Source organism: Lonchura striata, chromosome 6 (assembly GCF_050655825.1).
Source record: "Lonchura striata isolate lonStrDom1 chromosome 6, ASM5065582v1, whole genome shotgun sequence".
Taxonomy (NCBI): Eukaryota; Metazoa; Chordata; class Aves; order Passeriformes; family Estrildidae; genus Lonchura; species Lonchura striata.
Window position 1 is genome coordinate 39,200,906 of NC_140708.1, and position 19,544 is coordinate 39,220,449.

The 19,544-nt window shown below is 42.0% G+C and overlaps 1 long non-coding RNA gene across 2 annotated transcripts in view; it reads left to right on the forward strand.

Moving 5' to 3' along the window:
- Positions 1-19,544, forward strand: part of LOC110478376 (uncharacterized) — a 39,120-nt gene that overhangs the window by 13,905 nt on the left and 5,671 nt on the right. The window contains exons 3-4 of one of the 2 annotated variants that reach the window (XR_014956200.1): positions 8,060-8,214; positions 8,637-15,975. This is a non-coding gene — a long non-coding RNA (uncharacterized LOC110478376). Of the gene's footprint in view, positions 1-8,059; positions 15,976-19,544 lie in introns of both variants that reach the window. The other variant, XR_014956199.1, reaches the window with a different exon arrangement.

Here is a 19,544-nt window from a genome sequence, read left to right on the forward strand (position 1 = left end):
AAAACCCAAAACAAAACAAAGCCCTTACAACTGACTAATAACCTTGCAAGATTAATGATAAATACATTATCCTCCTTCAATATTTTTTGTCTTGGGACATGTGATTTCCCAAGGACAAAATCACTCAAAACTACCCTTGGCTTACACAGTTTTTCAGAGTTTTCCATGGAGCAAAGTGATTACACGGAGTGCATACGCTGAATTTATAGTTCAACTTGGTTTTAGACAAATGAAACCTTGAGTGAGTGTTCTTAGCTTAAGAAAATTGGATCAAATTGCTGAATGGAAAATAGAATTCTTCATGCATTTTTACCTTTAATAAACAGAAGTCTTTAACTAAGGGAGGAAGTGATCTGGATTTGGTGCAAATAATTAAATAAACAAGAGAAATTACTAAGCAAATCATTACTTTTTATTTAAAAGGCAAATGGAAAACAAATGTCTAAGAAAGTCAGTGAGCTTGCTTAGTGTTTTTCACTCAAGCAATTCTTAGTTTTATATCGAAGAAACAGAGTATTTATTGTCTTTTCTTAATAAGTGATTTTAAGATGGAAATAATGTCACCAAAATCGGCAGAATTAATTGCTCAGACCTACAGTAAAATCTATATTGGCTGCCAGGAGTTGTCCTTAAAATAGACATTTAATTTTGAACATCACCAAAAATTTGTTAGACTGAGGCTCATCCCAAATCTCTGCTGGGAACAGCCATCAGTACTGCAGGAATTTGGCTGTGATTGACATGAGACCACCCAGCTGCATTAAGTCCCTCCTAAAATGTGGAGACAATTCCTACCAGGAGAAGATCTGGCCTGTGGAAAAGCTCTCTGTGATGTCAGTGACCTGATTGTAGAGCAGATAATCAATGCTGGCATCTGAATTCCCACATTAGGAGGAATATGGAGAAGATGTAATGCAGCACCGAGCACATTTTGTTGTGCTTCTCTTTTGCTCTGTCTCTAACCTGATGCCAGGGGACCTCTTCCAAACAGGTGGCCAAAACTTCAAGGAACTGTTCCTTTTTTTTCTCTAATGGATGTTTGACTTAAAGCTTGCAGAGAAACCTTTTGAAGATGCATGAGTGAATTATTCACTTAAAAGTGGGAACACTCCCCAACAAATCCAACAGGGATAGGTAATTTGATAGATGAGTCCACCTAAATGATACTAGCATGTTCCTTATCTCCCTGCCATCAGGTTAAGAGCTGTTGTGCATAACTTTCTTAACCTTAACCTCATCTCTTTATCTCTCGGGACTTCAGATTAGTACAAGGGATAAAGGAAAATCAATGCCAAGTTTGGTTCTGGTGACTGTTTATGTCTGTATGCAAAGGAAGAAGGGGGAGAGCTCGAAACCATCCCTTCCCAGTGAAAGATTTTAATTAAATTAGGTCTTAGAAATGTGGAGTGTGATCTTTGCAGTGTTTTGATTTTGCTGAAGATTATGACCAGGCTTGCCAAAACCAACGGCGAAGTCTCACATTTGTGAACTCGGCACACAGCGCCCATGAATCTGATACATCCCAAAGAAAGAGCCTGAGTGCTCCTGTTTACATTCCTAAAGTCTTTACAAACAAGGGGAACAATATCTGCTCTTTACAGCTGACCGTGGTCAGGTTCCTGTGTGCAGCATGAGTGACCTTTCTGAGCTGAGCAATCTTCAGACACTCAGCGCCCAGGGCTGTGAAAAGCTCGAGGTGTATCAGCTTACCAGGAGTTCATATTTTACACCACGACTGATTTTTACTGTATCCAGCTGCTGAATATCAAGTGATGGAGTTTGGGCTGTAAAACAGGGCCTTTCTCTTATGTAAAGACAAAGATTCTTCATACTGCTGGGAAAATGTGTATTCTGTGCAATCAAGCTGAAGTTTGTGCTGTCTCCTCTCTGACTCCTCTTTATCTGTGCTTAGCCTGTTCTCTGTATCCCTTTCCTCACCAAAGACATCTTTATGCCAGTGAAGAGAGAGGTAGCAGGTGTAGCAGCTCTGGATTGTGTCCAGATGGATCTGGAGTATCCCCGGGGAGGAGACCCCAGAGCCTCTCTGGGCTCTGCTCAGGGCTGGCACTGCCCAGGGCAGGAGTTCTGCCTCCTGGGCAGGGGAATTGCTGGGCTCAGCCCTGCCCGGGGCTCTGGGGTCATTGCTGGGCCCTGCTCAGAGTCCTCCCTGCACCCAGGGACACCCCGGGACACCCAGGGACACCCAGGGACACCCAGGGCTGAGGCCCCTCTCTGCTGAGGCTCCTCTCCAGGCTAAGCAGCCCCAGTTCCCTCAGTCTTTCCTGGGCATGGAAATGCTCCAACCCTTTTGTGCTCCACCAGACTTGGAAATGTGGCACCTTTAGCACATCCAGTAAATTCTTTTCATAGAATCCTGAGGGTTGGAACAGACCTTTAAGATCATCAACTCCTTTTATCCAGCTCCAAACCATTGTAAATGTGTGCATGGAGCCTGGCACAGCTCAGCTTCTTTTCCCTACTTCTCTTGGCCTTGGTGGCCCAAAGCAGCTCCTGTCAAGGAGGGATTTATACATTCCTAGGGAAAAAAGCCTCGAGGTCATTTTAATTTAGATGGTTTGAACACATAAAGGCAGCACATCTCAGTGCAATGATGATCTTGGGTGAGGATCTGTTTTCCTTGAGGTTGTGGGAGATACAGCAAAGTGGTGGAGGAAAAGAACTGCTTGAAAAAGGTCTTTTAGCTCCTTGAACAGGGGAGGATTATGCAGGGAAGGGCCAATAAATGAAGCACTCCATGGCCATTCATTAGCTTGTTTTTGGGATAGCACCAGTTCTTACCAAATTAATCTTGCTTTCACTGTAACAGCTTTCCTACTCCAAATGCCCTGTGGTAAATCCTGCCATGCAAATAAGGATCACATCTTCATTTCCATAGAGTAATGGGCTTTCTTCCATGGAAGACACCTGAAAAAGAAGGCTTTTGCTGTGTAAGCTTAACTTTAGTGTATTGATGGATCTTCTGGAAACAGAAGTCAGAATGACAGCCAAGTTTGCATCTTGGCTCAGAGTTTATTTTCTGCTAAAAGAAACATGAAAACAAATGTAGAAAATGTGTAATCTAGATTCTGTTATAGGATTCAGATATGCAGCTATTACAGAGGGATAATTAATGTCTCAGGCTATCAGTGAGGGCTGCTCTGCTTCTCAAAACCTGAGTGTTACTGGTTGGGGGGAGCCAGATAATGGTAGAAACATCCTGTGAGATTGTAACCCAAGCGTTCTGGTGGTTGAACTTGAGGAAAGGGCACATATTATCAGCTGTATTTTGTTCTCAATTCACTCCAGCAGGCAGCGAGAAAAATGCTCTAAAAGCGAGCGATCAATAATTTGTATAGTGAACACAGTGTGCCGTTAAGAGGTCTAATCTTTAGATCTCTTCAAACATCAGGTGAGAGAGGAGAGCGATGACTACCGAGGAAGAAGCAACCTGAGGTGCAATTCATGAGAACAAAGGCTAGGTCACAGAGCCTGGCTGGTCATTTGGAGAGAGTTTGTTACAAGAAAAGCTTGTGTAGGAAGGAATTGATCCAGCCACAGGGCCACAAACATCTTCTGTGGGGTGTTTGCTCCTGTGAACCCTCCTGCAGTCGAGTTTTGGGTTGCAGATCAGAACTAGAGGCTTCCAGCTCCTGAAGCTGCTGATTGCCTTGCCCAGCTTGCTGAAGTCTCTGAAAAGAGGTTTGGGGAATATTAATAGAATCAGAATATCTTGAGGTGGAGGGGACCTGCAGGGATCATCGAGTCCATCTCCTGGTCCTGCCTGGACATCCCAACAATCCCACCCTGTGCCTGGGAGCATTTTCCAAGCTCTTCTTGGACTCTGACAGGCTTGTGCCAAAAACAGTTCCTTGGGGAACCTGTTCCAGCACCCGGCCACCCACTGGGGGAAGAATATTCTGAAAACAAATCACCTCAGTTGACCAAGAAAAGGCACTTTTATTGGTCCTGGTATCTGAAAGAAAAGCACAATGCAGTAATTTCTATGTCCGAGACAAAGAAAAAAAGTTCCTTGGTGTTCCAGAGAAAACAAGGTAAGAGGCACCTGTTCAGCTTTGAAGGCTGAACTAGGCTTTGCCATTCTTAATTAATATGTTAAGTAATTTCACAGAATCATAGACCAGTTGAGCTCCACCAGGCCAGAAAGGGCTGTTGGAGTCACTGATGGGGTAACGTGAACCTTAAGATTTTCCAGAATTGCAGAATTTATTTGAATGGAATTAGAATTTAATTTAATTAGGTTAATCTTTTAGAGGGAAAACTTAATCTCAGTTTCAAACCAATGGGTTCAATTCTGTGAGGGAATAGTCTAGGGAAGAATTTTTGTTGAGCAAAGGACTAAGTAACTTGAATAGCAACAATATTGCCTTGGTCTCCTTGTGCTATTTAAGTGGTGATTAGGTCTGAACTTGACTTTTAAGGCAAAAATACACTTCCAGAGGTGATTCCCTGAGTGAGAAGAGCTTTCAGTACTGTAGGTCTGAGTAGATTAACAGACTGTCTATAAAATAAGGGAAGAAAACAAGAAGGGAAAGAGGATAAAGCCAAGGAGAGAGTAAAATTCAGAATTGGAAAAACAATTCCTGTTCCAGATGAAACATTTCAGTATATATGATGGGTTTAAAGGCAGTTTGCCTGATGACTTTGTATTTAACAAGGCATTGTGTGAAACATGGCATTGTTCCTTACAGGAAATAAAGGACAAGAAATCTCCTTATTTATTTCATACTTGTGTTGAAAGGGGTATGAAGTTGTGATGGGGAAGTAATCACTCCAAAGCACAGCAACCTTGAGGTATTTCCTTTCAGAGCTGCAGAGCTTTATCTAAAAATGAGGCTGCTTGGGCTGGAAGGATTTTTTTTTTTTTTAATGCAAGTTTTTATTAAATATCTTCACTGTACTGACATAATTCCAACATTTGCTTACAGGGAGGTTTTAACACCCCTCTGGGGAGAGCTGAAAGTTCTGAGTATCTGCTACCACATCCAAATTCACACTTCTCACTTTCTATATTTTGCTCCAGAAGTTTTATGCTTGAGCCTTCTCATTGTCGCACTCCATTGCTAACTCAGCTGGACTGAATGAAGAAAACAAAATCCCAGATTATTTGGAGTTGGGAGGGAGCTAAAGGATCATCAAAGTCCGACTCCTGAAAAATCCTACAAGACCTGTGGAAAGATGGAGGAATTTTGGGCTTGGCTAAGCAAACAGACAAAGAGAGGCTGTCCTAAACTGTGGGATCTTGGGCTGAGGGTGGCCAATGCCACAAGCTGAGTGGTGTCCTGGGTGTCTCATATCCTGAATATCTCATACCCTGAGTCCTGAATTCAGTGTTCAGTGTGAGGAAAGACGTCATTGACAGGTTTGAAGAATATATCACCCAAAATGAGATTTTTCTGGAATTATTTGTTTGGGGTTATGTTTAGTTAAAACTTGAGCAGTCTTTGAGTAATTCTTTCTTCTCAGCTGGGCTTGGTCTCCACCTCCTCCTGAGATGCTCTTTCAGGCGCAGGAGCTTTGCAGGAGTGGAGGCAAAGAATTGATGGGAGATTTCACTTCATTTCCCCTCCCTTTTTCTTTTCCTGTTGCTGAAATCTTTAAAAATTATTATTAATATTTGGGGGTTTTTTTGTATTAATCACTGACAAGATTTTTCTACATTTTCTGTCCTGTTGATCCAAAATTTGCTGTCTGTACTTTGTTGCTGTGCTTTCCTTGTTGGCTGCATAGCACAGAGCAATTGGGAGAGCAAAGTTTGCTGAAGAGGGAGCCTGAAACAGCTGCCAGGGCTGACAACTGAAAGGCACAAGTGGGGACAAAGCAGAGCAGACGGAGCAATGTGGGAACATTAACACTTGGGAGGGACTGTCTTCTCCCTCCCCTCTTTTTGGAGGAGGGAAAGAAGCTGGGTCTTTGTCCAAAAAACCACTTAAGTGTTTGTGTGACCTTAAAACACGTGAAAAGATTCATCCATTCCTATGGTTTTCTGTTACTTGGATGTGCATTTAAGGGGATAAATGTTCATTTCTTTCATCCTGTACTTAAGGAAGATGAACCGTGTTTTTCCCTCCCTGAAAATACAAAAATCTGTTTGTTATGTCACAGCTGTGCCAGCAGATTTCCAGGAAACTGAACGCGGTGCGTTTGTGTTTAGTATTCGGGAGGTTGCACCGCCTCTTGATTTGCAGGGAAAGTTATCACATGGAAAAAGTGTGCAGAGATTGTTTTAATCTCATCTTGCACCGGATTGAGAAAGGAGAAGGATTAAAGTGTTATAACCATAAAGCTTGGCAGCAGTTGCGGAGAGCAAAAATGAAAATAGTTTAAGAGAACAGTGCAGGCAATAACTCACTTGGGGGGTCGGCAGAGGACCAGAAGAAGTGGCCAGACTGACATTGCTTGGTTTTATTAACTCATCCATAATTAGCCCATAGCTTAGATACAATTTAGCTTGTGCCATATGGGCTAATATAGTGCTGAAAGTTACCCCCCATGCAGGTGACAGTCTGTCACACTGAAGGAAGATTAGCATAAAACAAACAACAATGCACCCTTAATGACAGTGGCACCATTTGCCATGCCATACTTGAGCATGGGGAAGCACGGCCATTATAACCCAATCTTCAAGATTTTATTAAGTAGAAATAAAAGCAATGTGCACACAGACCTCCCCCTTATAGCCCAGCGAATCCTTCCTTCAGCTTGCAGGCAAATCTGTTGTGTATTTGTTTTTTTTTTTTTTTTAATATTTTTTTAATGGTAAAAATACCTAATGTAGGTATTTATTCACAGCTTTGCTGGTATTCCTTGGAACTGAGTATAGAATTAGCTGTTCTAAGTAAAACATTGGGAAAATGCATCCTGATGGTTTGTGCCTTGATAAAACTGGAACAGAGTTGTTCTTAAACTGAAATAAAAATGAGAACACTCCACTCTACGTGCTCATCAACTCAATTAGAACTTTTTAGAGTAGATATTAATCTAACAGTGGTGTACCTGCAGGCAGCCCATGTTGTGTGAGGAGAATTTATCCTACAAAGAAAGTGAGCCACCGTCTTTGGTGATTCCCTGTTTTTAATAGGAATTGCTCCATTAAAATGATCCCCACGCGTTGTTGAGCCGTCCTGCATTTATGGTAATTTGCTTACATATTGCCAATATTTTCCTTTTGAAATCAAGGAGGAAATTTGTTGCCAGAGCCTTTCCCAAACTGTGCTAGCTCCTGACACAAAGCAGCAGAAGCCATTAGCATTCTCAGTTAAGGCTGATCAGTCGTGCTGTTGAACCATTTCTTCTCTTCCTCCCAACGTATTTGCTTTCCTGTATTTCCCAGATAAAAGGGAAGCTCCCCCTCCCCTAAGTTTTCCAGACTTTTCTTTTGAAAGGCAGCCTGCTCATTTTAAATATTTTAAATGAAATGAGTTTTGCTATGCAGACAGGAGCTGGCTTTTTTTTTTCCTCCCAGCTCTCATCGGCTATTTATGTGACTCCATGGTTTTCAAATGGTATAATGCTGGAGGATGCCAAATGTCCTGCCATTTAATAACCAGTAGCATACAGAGCTCTTTTCAAAATGCCACCGCTCTGAGCATCTGTTGTTATTAAGTAAGATGATCAAATTTTGTGCAGGACTTCAATTTTGCTTTTCACATCACTTATAGAGCAAGAATAATATGCAGTCTGTGTATAGAACTAATGTGTTGGGCTCATTGAGCCAATTGCTGGGTTTTGTGTTCTGCTTTATTGCAGACTGTAAAATAAACTTTGGCCTTTTTTTAATAAATGTTATAAAAATGCTCTGTGAATCAGGAGAGTGTCAGCAATTAAAGCCATTTAACATCATAATAATTAAAAATGCAATACTCCAGCATAGTCAGCGCTGGTTCACATAAAAAGCCACATTGCTGGTCCTTAATAATTACATTATTTGACAGACACGCTAAAGAAGAGGGAAAGGTGCACAATGTTAGTATCAGATGAGCAACTAATCCTTATTGTTCCTGGAAATTGCTGTAGCATCCTTTGCTCTCCCTGTTTCCAGCTAACAGATGTGCAGGAATGTCCTGGGCTCTCCATCGCTTTTCTCTCCAGCAGAATCTGACTGACAGCACCACCACCAGGGAACAGCTGGGCCGAGGCACATCACATTCTGCTGGTCGGGAAAGAAGCTGATTAGGCCATGGAGTACCTAATTGGGTAAGATGCCCCTCATTTTCCAGCGATAAAATTCAGAGAGTGTCGAGCAGAAAAGAGCGGCCGGGCTGGGAAGAGCCGCGTGTTTGTCCCGCAGCACAACTGCACCTTCCAAATGAGCGAGGTTTTTACAGCTGTGGTTTGGGGCTGTGCCCGAGCTCAGCCTTGTGCAGGGCCCAATTTTTGAGAGGAGAGATTTAACTCAGGCATAATAACATTTAAATTACACCCCTGCATTTCAGCCCGTTCCCCCTGCTTTTCCTAAATCCGCAAAGGCAGAAGAGCAGCTTTCCCCATGGCGCTCATTTTTGTCACGGAAAAATGAAGCAAAAAGGGGAAAAAAAAGCACAGATTTAGAGATTTAGGTATTTTTTTCCATGAATATTGGAGGTGTGGGATTATCCCCCTGTTTAATTTCATTGTAGGTGCTATAGAGCCAATGTCATCGTCAGGTGAGACAAAGAAGTTTTGGCTGCAGGATTGTGGATCCTCACATATCCTAAAGGGAATGGGACCTAAAGAGGTTTTGGGGGAGCATCCTCATTCTGACCTCTGTAAATCCTGGAAAACAGAGAGTAAAAAATTGACTTTAAACATCCTGAAGAGAGAATTTGTTTCCTCTGTTTTCCTGGGGTGCCCAAGAGCTGTCTCTGTTCCTCTGTCTGTCTCCGGAAATAACCTCAGGCTGTGGGGGTTCCGTTTGTTTTTGTGGCTTTTGTTTGTTTGTTTGTTTGTTTGTTTGTTTGTTTTGTTTTGTTTTGTTTACTCCAGTTTCAAGCCTGTTAGGGTTCAATTTTTAAACTTTATTTATTTCAGACACCCCAAGCTTGGACTGTAGCAACAAGGACTCAGATGGTAGAGTGTCCTTTTAATAAAAAGTGTTAAAAGGAACTTCCAACCAGATCTTACAAGGCTTTGTATCAAGTACCAGTGATACATGGAATATTCTCAAGTAAAATAAAGTCAGCTGTCATGAAAATCTCATTTCTCTGATTTCTCTTCTAAAAAACATGTATCTGTGGTTCTTAGGGACATGGCTTAGTGGTGGATTAATGACTGGACTTGATCTTACAGGTATTTTCCTTGACAGTGCTATGATTTTCTGGTTTTTTCCTTCACCTTGAATATTCTGAACTGATTTTAGTCACCTCTTGCAGTATTTGCTGTTCTCCAAGAAAACCAGCAATTCAGCATACAAGTTCTGTGCTGGGATACAGAAATAATGAAGATTTGGGAAGTCCACAATCTGTGAGTTAAATCATCAAAATGGTTCTGAAGCCAAACAAATCAAAAAGTTCCTGAGGTCTTGGTGAGTTGTTTTTTTCATTTTCACAGATGTTGTCTGCAGGACCTTTGTCAGATTTGCTCTTCCCAAAGTCTGGAGGGATGGGATGAGCACATCCAGCAGCAATGTCTCCAGAGAGGTTTTGGGGCAAAGGAGCAGTGGTGCATCCCCAAAATCACTTACAAGTATTTTAAAAGCAGTGAAAGCACCTGAAAGGACAGAGCCTCACAAAAATCTTTCTACCTTAGATGTAATTTTTATGTGTGCAACTATTTCAATTCAAATACTAACCTTAGATTCTAAACAGATTATAATTTTGTAAGGAAATAGCCATAATTGCAGCACAGAAGTGGATTTGATTTGCAGTTCTGGATGTGTGTCTTGAGCACCTGAAGACTCTTTAGGTGAAAGAATAAAAGAAGCACATTATCCCCTGATTAACCTGAATCAAATAATGGAAATAGAATTACATCTGCCATCAAAATCATAAATAATAAAAACATTAGTAAATCAATAAACTGAGTACAACAATGAATTTTAGATCTTATGTTGTGATTAGAGGCAGCTCTTTCTTTGGGACATATTAAACCATATTCACAGCACATTCCTTTTGGGTTTCCTAATAGGTGATCTGTTTCTTTTTCAGGAAGTTCACATGAAGTTTCTGAACCTTCACTTTGCCCCTTGGGGAAAAGCAGCCCGGAAATAAGGTGAAAGTGTTCTGAAAGAAATGGGGAAATCTCAAAAGGAAAAAAAACATTGCACATTATAGAAATCCTGGTAAATAAAATATAACCAAGGAGCAGCATGGGAAGCATTTAACCCAGTGCACTCCAGTTTTTCTGTGCTGCCAGCACACAGAATGAGGGATGAGGAATATCAGGGAGGATGGGTCTGTGTATTAGTGACATCAAATTCCATAGAGATGTTAATGATTAACAATAAAATAACAGATAGCATATTGCAGCAGGGACAAAAGGATAAAATCAGTGATAGTTGAGGCCTTCATGGCAGCTGATCCTGTATATGGATTAAAAGTAATGTTTCAGTAAGAAAAGTAACACAAATTCTTTGAAGATTCAGTTTTGGAAAGCTGTGGCAGCTCAAGAAACTTCTGTAGTACAATTCTGCATTTGTATGGCCAATGAAATTCCAGACCTCCTTTGGTCTGCAAGAAACCTGAAAGAGAACGTTATTTTCTTAATTTATGCTTTGGAACATCTGTAGGACCAGACCCAGATATCCCTTGGGAGATCTGGTGTGAAGAGACCAAACTGGACCCTGCAACTTTTGAGTTTCTTCCAAGTGTATTTTACAAAATCAGAGTTTTTTTGTCTCAGATTTGAAAAATGACATTTTCATCCCAGTCCCTCAGCTCTGCCATGAAACACAATGGGCCACCAAGCAGGTGAGGAGCTCCTGTCAATGTGCAGAACCTTAAAGCCCATCCAGTCCCACCCCCTGCCATGGGCAGGGACACCTTCCATCATCCCAGGTTGCTCCAAGCCCTGTCCAGCCTGGCCTTGGACACTTCCAGGGATGGGACAGCCTCAACTTTTCCCTGCCTGGCTTGGCTCCATCGCTCTGGTGTCCTCCTGCTGCTCTTGCCAACAGGGAAACCCCAGAATCCACCAGCCCTTTTTACCTTTCTGTAGCATGCACAAATCTCCTGAGTGTTCATGTTCACCATGAACTTCTGTACCTCTTATAAATTATTTTTTTGCCCATTGTCAAGATTTGGAAATGATTTATTGGTGCAGTTTTTGCAGCAGGACTGAAGCCTCTGTGGCCTCTCTGGTTAAATTCCATACAGACTGTCTTGGCCTGCTCAAAACCCACAGCTCTTGGCGATTCTACCACGGCTGGGTTTTTATTAACTGCTTCAGTAAAGCTGATGTTTTAAAATATGATTTTTCACAGACTCATAGAATTCCCTGAGCTGGAAGGGACCCATGAGGATCATCCAGTCCAGCTCCTGGCCCTGCACAGACACCCCAAAATCCCACCCTGTGCATCCCTGGCAGTGCTGTCTAAACTCTCCTGGAGCTCTGGCAGCCTCGGGGCCGTGCCCATTCCCTGGGGAGCCTGGGCAGTGCCAGCACCCTCTGGGGAAGAACCTTTTTCTAAATCCAACCTAGACCTGCCTACAGAAATATTAAAACTAGACATGTACAGCTGTACACCAGAATTTCTAGCACTCCTTTATTGCAAAGCTGCAGAAGAAAAAGCATGAGCATTTTCTTGGTTCATCATGAAAATTAATCTCCTGCTTTTAAAAAGGAATTTTGACTGCTTTTTGGGCACCTCTTGCTTACAAAAACTTCCCTCTAAATTGCTTCTGTAGCCAGCACTGGTTCCTGCTATTCCTCCCACACCAGGCACTAATCCTTCAGCTCCCATTCCCTTCTCCCACAGCCAGTTTCATAAGTAGTGACAGGATGACTGAATTTAGAGGACATGAGAAATCTTGACATTCAACTTGTCAACATTTCTGTCGCTGAGCCTCTGTTCCCATGACTTATTTTTTAATGCAAATCAGAAGATGATTAGCTGTTTTTGCTCCTCATTGTGTTTATTTTTGCTTGTTCTTTGGGCTGTTTTTCATGCCTCATCTTGGCTGAATTCTCTCCCATTTTTCTCCCTTCCTGTGCGTTTCTGCTCTTGCTCTGTTCTCTGCTCTTTGTTCTCAGTCACTGTTTTCCCCCCTTTTCCCTTTTGTGCCTCTCTTACATATTTTGTGGTGCTCTATCATCTCTGTTCTTTGTCTTTACTTTTCTTTGTCTTTTCATTTTGCCTATCTTTGTTCTGTGTCCTCTTTGGTGTCTCCCTGTTCTTTGTCTTCTCTTTTTCCTTGTTCTTCCTTTTCCTCTGTCTGTCTCTTTTTATGATTCCCTTTTATCTTCGTTGTGTTCTGAGTAGGTTTGTCTTGATCTTTGTCTTTGCAGAGAACGTGCTCAAAGGAAGACAAAACACGCCATTCAAACAGAAATTGCTTATTAATTATAACATGGACACACTGCTGACACCCAAGCCTCCCACAAAGCCAGCAAGCCAACTCACAGCAATTTTCAGGCCATCCTGTATTTTTCTGGGCATCTGGGCTGCTTCTGTGGTTGAGCACCCAGCACCTAAACCCCATCCTATTCCGCTTTCCAGTCTTTGACTCTCAGCCCATAAATCCATCCTAAACCTTATCACTGACCCATGAAGACTTGGGTGCAAAATAACCCAAGTAAGGTATCTGGTTATGCAGCAGCTATGAGTAAAAATGTGTATTTTGGTCTCCAATATGGAATCCACACAATCTCCATGTCCCAAGTGTTCCCCTTCCTCCTGTGGTGAGGGGCATAATTTACTGCAGATGTCTCTGACCTACATCATCAGCTCCAAGTTATCAGTTGCTGCTAGAAGGAATGGTTTAATTTACTAACCAGCTCTGCTGGGAATGGGTATCTGCTGCAGCCATGTGAAAGGCAGGATTCTGTGGTGCTCTGGATGTACAGCCCTGAGTTATTGTTGTCAATTCTTTCATATCTGAAAAACAAAACATGTTAAAAATGTGGAAACAGGAAAATCACAGACAGAGGTATTTTGGTAAAGGAATTTCTTTTTTGGTCCTGAAATAAATCTTTCTGTGATCTCTTTGAGCTTTGAAAAGATTAGTATGATCTCAAAGTTTAAGCTCAGAAAGCAAAAGTTCACATAAAAAAAAAAAAGTTTAGCTTTTTCTTCATTTTCCCAGCCATTTCTCCCCTCTAATAATTCATGAAAATCTCTCTGCATGTGTGATATTTGATTAATCCTCATTAAAGCCTTGGCTGAAAAACAAACCCCAGATCTTGGAGTTTGCCCTGCTGCTGCTTTCACCTTCTTTACTTTTGCTTCCTTCATTTACTTGTCTTCAGGAGGGCCCTGAGAGTCATCACCTCACGTTTTTAAAGTGCAGAATGGATGAGTTGGGGGAAATTTCCCAAGGGAAGAGGGGCTGGGGGCTCTGAGGACCCTGCTGTCACCTGTGCTGGTCACTATTTCCCAGGGATTCAAGGTAAACCTTTCCTGCCCTGCCTGCCTTTCCGGGCTGCTGCTCTCTCCCCATACCTTTGCTGTTAAATTGTCACTCTCCTGGCCAGGCTGTGGTATATAAATAGAAATCTCATATCTTTCACCTGCTGTGCTCTGGGGAAGCCCCAGCACACCCAGCACATCACAGACCTCTTCAAAGCAGCTGTAGGACCCGGCCACAATATTGCAACAAATAACCTGGCTCTGATGCGAGCTGTCCTGGAACTGGGAAATGCTGCAGGTTCCCCAGAGGCTGCAAATGGAGCCAAGCCCAGGTTGGGTTCTTTGTGCTGCTTCCTCCCCATCACTACCAGCTTCCCTCACTGTGCTGGTGGATGCAGAAGTGGGAGGGGGTCTCTTCCCACCTCTTCCCATTGTGGTTTGGGCATGGAGCTGCTGGAGAAAGGCTGTGGGGATCAGGAGGTTCTCCCATCAGTGTGTGGCAGCATCCATCCCCTACTAGCTGAAGGGATGTTCCTCTGCTGGCCCTGGCATGTGTTTTTTTAAGGAAGCACAGGTGATCTCCCATTCTACATAAATATGCAGGAATTACTGGTTTCCCAGGCTAGATATTTTTTGCCTTAATAATGTTGATTTAAATTTTACTTAAATATTAATAAAGTGATTTAAGACCAGGCCATTTAGGCCAAATGTACATTAAAATTCCCCTTCTATTCTCCCTCTTTTTAAATCCTCCTCCTTCAGTTTATTCCCTGAGGGAGGGTTTGGTTCCTGAACTCATTGTGAGATCTTCAAACACATAATAAGAATTAATCACCATTAGCCCTCTATTTTAACAGCTGCTTCCTACCCCCTGAACCAGTACAGCTGCAAACTTCCCTCCCTCTGCCGACACCGTAATCCCATTACAGCTGCAAACTTCCACATGGAAAAAAAAAACAAAACCAAAACAAAACAGATTTAAGCTGATTTTGAAACAACTCACACTCCTTAATTGCTCAGGTCTGGGTGGGAAGTGTGTGATGCAGCTCCTGGGTGGGAGCTGGAGGAACATCGTCCATCCCAAGCGCGAAGTCACCGTACTTGGAGTCACCACAGGAGGTGCAAACCCCACCTCAACACAAACCTGTCATTTGCATCAACCACTAATTGTGTCTTCACATTCCTAGGAAAACAAGTATGGTTTGTTTATTAACAGTGAGAAGATATTTGCCCACTTGTGGAAATTTCCATTTTCCTCCTTGTACTTTCTCCATTCTAATATCTGCCCTTAGATTGTAATTATTTTATTTTTCTACTTTTTAACATTAAGGTTTGAGATAGATAATTATTTTGCTTAATAGTAAATTTCACTGCAACGTGCCCAGAGGGATCTGAAATAAAAGGTATTTAAAAATCTACCATGTTAGAAAAGTAAAATAATTTCAGCTAATGAGATTATCAAGGATAATCGGTTTACAAAAGCCCATTATGCGACAGATTCATTGATGTCTTAAAACAGAAAAGGAGAATCCTATTTATTTTTTGAAATGGTGTAGAATAAATTGCTTTTCAGAATGTAAAAGGCTGGTTTTCATATAATTTTTTTTAATGTGATGATTTCTGTAGCCCCATCTGCTGTTCAGTTTCAGAAGTAGCCCGAGGAATATTTGGTGAAACGTGTGTTTTTCTGTGGAAAGTTGGTGAGACGTGACACTTGACCTGTGGATTTGACTGAATATTGTAAGGAAGGGCTTCATCTCTTTCAGAATTTTTGGGAAGAAGTTGAAGGAGTGGAATGGAAGTTCCCACTTTCATTCATGCATGACTGAGGATGTACTTTGGAGAAGAAGAAGGAGGAAACGGAGGAGGAGGAGAAGGAGGAGGAGGAGCAGAGGTCAGTGCTGATGGTTGCTCTTGCTGGAGTGACCATGGATGCCCTACTAACGCAGCTGTTTGCTTATCCCAGCAAGCTCAAATGGCTCCAAGAGAAATGGGCTGGGATGCTCCAGGAGAAGACAGGTCATTGCAAGGCCCACATCTCTGCAGGGTACAGAGTAAGGTCATTTTAGAGATAGGAAATTTCACTGGGACATTTTCCTTCCATTTTCTCCCTGAACTTAGGAGATGTGTGTTACACACTGGCTTTGTCTGCTTGCAGTGGTAGAAGTGTTGATTTGGCCCAAGAAGAGTTGAAAGATGCTCCAACTCTACCAGTCCTGTAGCACCCAAGCCAGACCATAGGCCTGGCCCTTATAAGTAAACAAAATCTTTAATTGCTGTGTTACGTAAATTAAAATTCACGTGTAGAAAACTGCAGCATTGAAAAAAATAAAGCAAAGCCAAACTATAATAATGTCTATTTTATCTGTTGTGGTTTATTGTTTAGACCACATCTGGAATGTGCCTGGTGGGGCTTGGACCTGGAGTCTCTTCTGGGACTTCTGCTCCATGACGATGTGGAAGGTGACTCTTCAGTAAGTAACACCAAATGATTTCAGACTTGTATAAATAATACAAATGTTCTGTCTCCTGTGATGGAGTGATGAATAGCATTGGGAGTGATTGATTCGCCGGCACGTGGCGGGGGCTGCACAGTCCGTGCTGTCCTTGGATGCCTCAGACTGGTCCTGCCTCTCCAGCTTTGTTTCCCCATGGGAGTGGGGTTCTCCAGCCCCATGTGAATGCCAGGTCTTGCCTTGGCCCCTGAGAGGGACGATGGGGACACACAGATTGAGCTTGTTCTCACCACAGTGTCCTCTGCCTGTACCTGCCTCACACACAGAGACTTTGTCCCCCCAATCTGTGAGTTTTGTACAATATTTTCTGCTGCAGCTCAATCCTCTGCTTAAATGGATCCCTCTCTTTTTTTTCCTTTAATATTTAGCAGAAAATAATTCTGCAATGAGCTTTATTAAAGCAGCAGGATAGATTAAAAAATGAAATATGTTTAGCAAGATTTGGGGGGAAGGCTGGAGTAATTAATTTTCAATAATACCTGGCATTTCCAGAACTCCTTTCATCCCAAGATCACCAAACAGTTTACAGACATTAATTAATTAAAGCATTATGATGCCCCAGTGTGGGGCCATCGCCGGCATGTCTGACTCAGACAAACTCCCTCCAATTCCCTGGACAGCCGAGCAGTATCCGCTCCTCTGCCTGCACCAGGGCTATTCCTCTGAGCAAATACTGCTCAGCTTTCCCAAGGTTTGCACTCTGTGGCCCTATGTAAATATTTTCCAATAAGTTCGATTATTTGTCTTTTATTCTCTATCAGGAAAACCCCAAATATCTCCGTAATAAAATTTCCAGGGCATGTTTACATGAGGGCAGTTCGGATGATTAGTTTCTGATTCAGCTGCCCATTAAAACATCCCTGCTCCTGGAAAACTCCCTTTGAAGGCTGGGAGCTGGACATGCATTTTAAGCTTGGATCTTGGGGTGGGTGCAGTAAATCCCGTGGGGAAAGAGGAGAGGGGTGCAAATAACATCACACTCCTGGAAATCTCCCATGAAGTGTAAGTTGGGTGAAATCTTATGAAAGCTGTAGATTGTCCAAACTTTCTCCAGTCCAATGATTTGATTCATGAACGCGTAAATAGATAGATAGATAGCTAGATCCATCACAGGGATCCCTGGGGAGCCATGGAATGGTGTTTGTGATTGGAAAAATATTATAAAAGAGCTCACGTATAGCCAATAGTTGGGCAGTTTTGTAGCGCCAAGATAAATAGGAAAGAAATGACATTTCATGATCGCATTTTTAAAGGACGTTTTAAGTTACCAAAGTAGGAGAAATGGATGTGCTGGAGTGATGGAGCTGCATTCCCGTGTGGCAGTGCTGCCATTTGGGCCCTGAGCCCCCCACCCCACATCAGTGTGGCACTGCATTCATGGGGAATCACAGAATTGTTAAGGTGGGAAAAGATCTCCAGGACTGCCGATCCCCAGCTTGTCACCCAGCCCAGAGCACTGAGTGCCACATCCAGCTGCTCCTTGGACCCCATTCCAATGCCTGCCAACCCTTTCCATGAAGAATTCTTGCTGAGTGTTAAACCTGAACCCCCTCTGTATGACTGTACCTTGATGTTTGACCCCACCTTGGCTGCTGGATGGGTGCTTCACTTGGCCTAAGACCTTCCAGTTTAGTTGGGATATTCAGAACCAGGATCAGCCTTGAAGGGTATGTTTATAATGGAAGATTGAGTTTAAAAAAAAAATAAATTGTAGATTGTTTGTTTGTTTGTTGGATTGACTATTTTCCCAAAGCCAAATGAAAACCAGTATGAAAATAAAAAATCCATTTCATTATCTGTGGTCTGACCATGGTTTTGCCTGGATAGGTTGGCCAGCTCCAAGTTTCCCTTTATTCCAACTTGGAACCATGGTGGAGAAGAGACATTGAAAGTAGGGCAGGAGGCACATGGAGCCACATCCCCAGTGCCACCATGAATCCGTGTCCTGAGCCATTCCTGTCATCTGTCACCTCAACCCATCCATCCACCAGCCTGCAAAGAGAAATGTCAGGGTGTGCTGGGGAAGGTGACTCCCATGGAGGAGCCTCTGGTTTGGGAAGGAGGGAGCTGGGAATGCTGCCCTCCTCCCTGCTTGTTTACCCTATGGCAAGTGCATCTTTGGGGAGCGCTGTGACTCCGAGATATGAGGAGAAATTCTTCAGTAAACACAAGTGACATTTGGCATATAAATAAGTTAGGGAATACTCCTGCGCAAGCAGTGCAGGTCAACAGTGATCTTTTATCTCCTGGTGTAGAGTCGGCTCCTTTGGAAATGGAAAAAAGTGAAAAGCGTTTGTGGAAGGGATGCTGGAACTGAGAATCCTGGTCCTACTCCAGAGTGAGTGGCTTCACTCCTCAGCCCTACTGGTCCTGGGAAAATCCAGGCTGTGTCAGATGGATTTCTCCACAACTTTGGGTTTTTTTAATTATTCTTCCCCTATTTTTAAATTTTTCTCTCAATTTTTAAATTACTTCTTTTTTAAAAAATTCTCTTTTCTCCCCTCTTATTTTTTTTTTTTCTTAATTTTATTTTTCTCTTATTTTTCCCTCCTTTTTTCTTTTCTTTAAAAAAATATAATTAATGTATAACAGAGCCCTTTGGAGAGTAAATACTGATTTGCAATAACACAGTAAACAAATAACAGGGGAACAGGCGTGGAGCCTGTATATCCATACGTCCATAAAACCTTTTGCATCCACACATGCGCACCCGCATTCTTATTGTGCAGGTTTAGCTGAGGGGATTTACCTCCTTTTTAATATTTTTGAAGGCTGCTTTATGATCCTGTTGACCTGCTATTAGCAAAAGCTTAGCTTTCAACAAAGGTAATTAAATTATAAAATCACTGCTGCAATCATCAAACTACTCATAAAACAAGAAATGAAAAAAAAAAATACCCTGGAATAAAAATCTTGCAGGCTTCTCTCTTCATGTAATATTGCTCCCTGATGTTAATTACATTTAAATGGGAGAGTACTATTTTGGTATCATTCATACGCCTCCAAAAGTACTTTCCAGTTTATCATACCTGTCAACCCCAGTGCATCACAGGCTAATACTTTATTAAGAAAAAAATCATTAGGGAGCTGCTGATCCCATTTAAGTACATTGGGCAGAATGTAAGACTAATTAAAAAGCATATTTTTACATTATTAATTTCTGAGTTTCACACTTAATGAATGTGAAATGACAGGGCTACTATTTTTATATTCAGGCTCTCTGGGCTCCTCAGCCAGGGGAATTAAATTCTAGGGATTTTTTGCAAAGATGCTTCTTGGGAGATTTGTTTTCAAGAACAGCTAAGCTTTTTTAGCTGTGCCTTTTTCTGGGAAATTATACTAAAGCATATTACAGCCACTTAAAAGAGTAGTTAAATAGATGTTGTGTTGGGTTTTTTTCATCACACTGCTATAAAAGTATTTTAGATGAGGTATAAAATATGGTTTTTAAATGATATTATGATTTGCAAACACTAAAAAATAATTGCGGTGGAGTTGAGAGAGAGCAAAAACATCTAATCTTTATT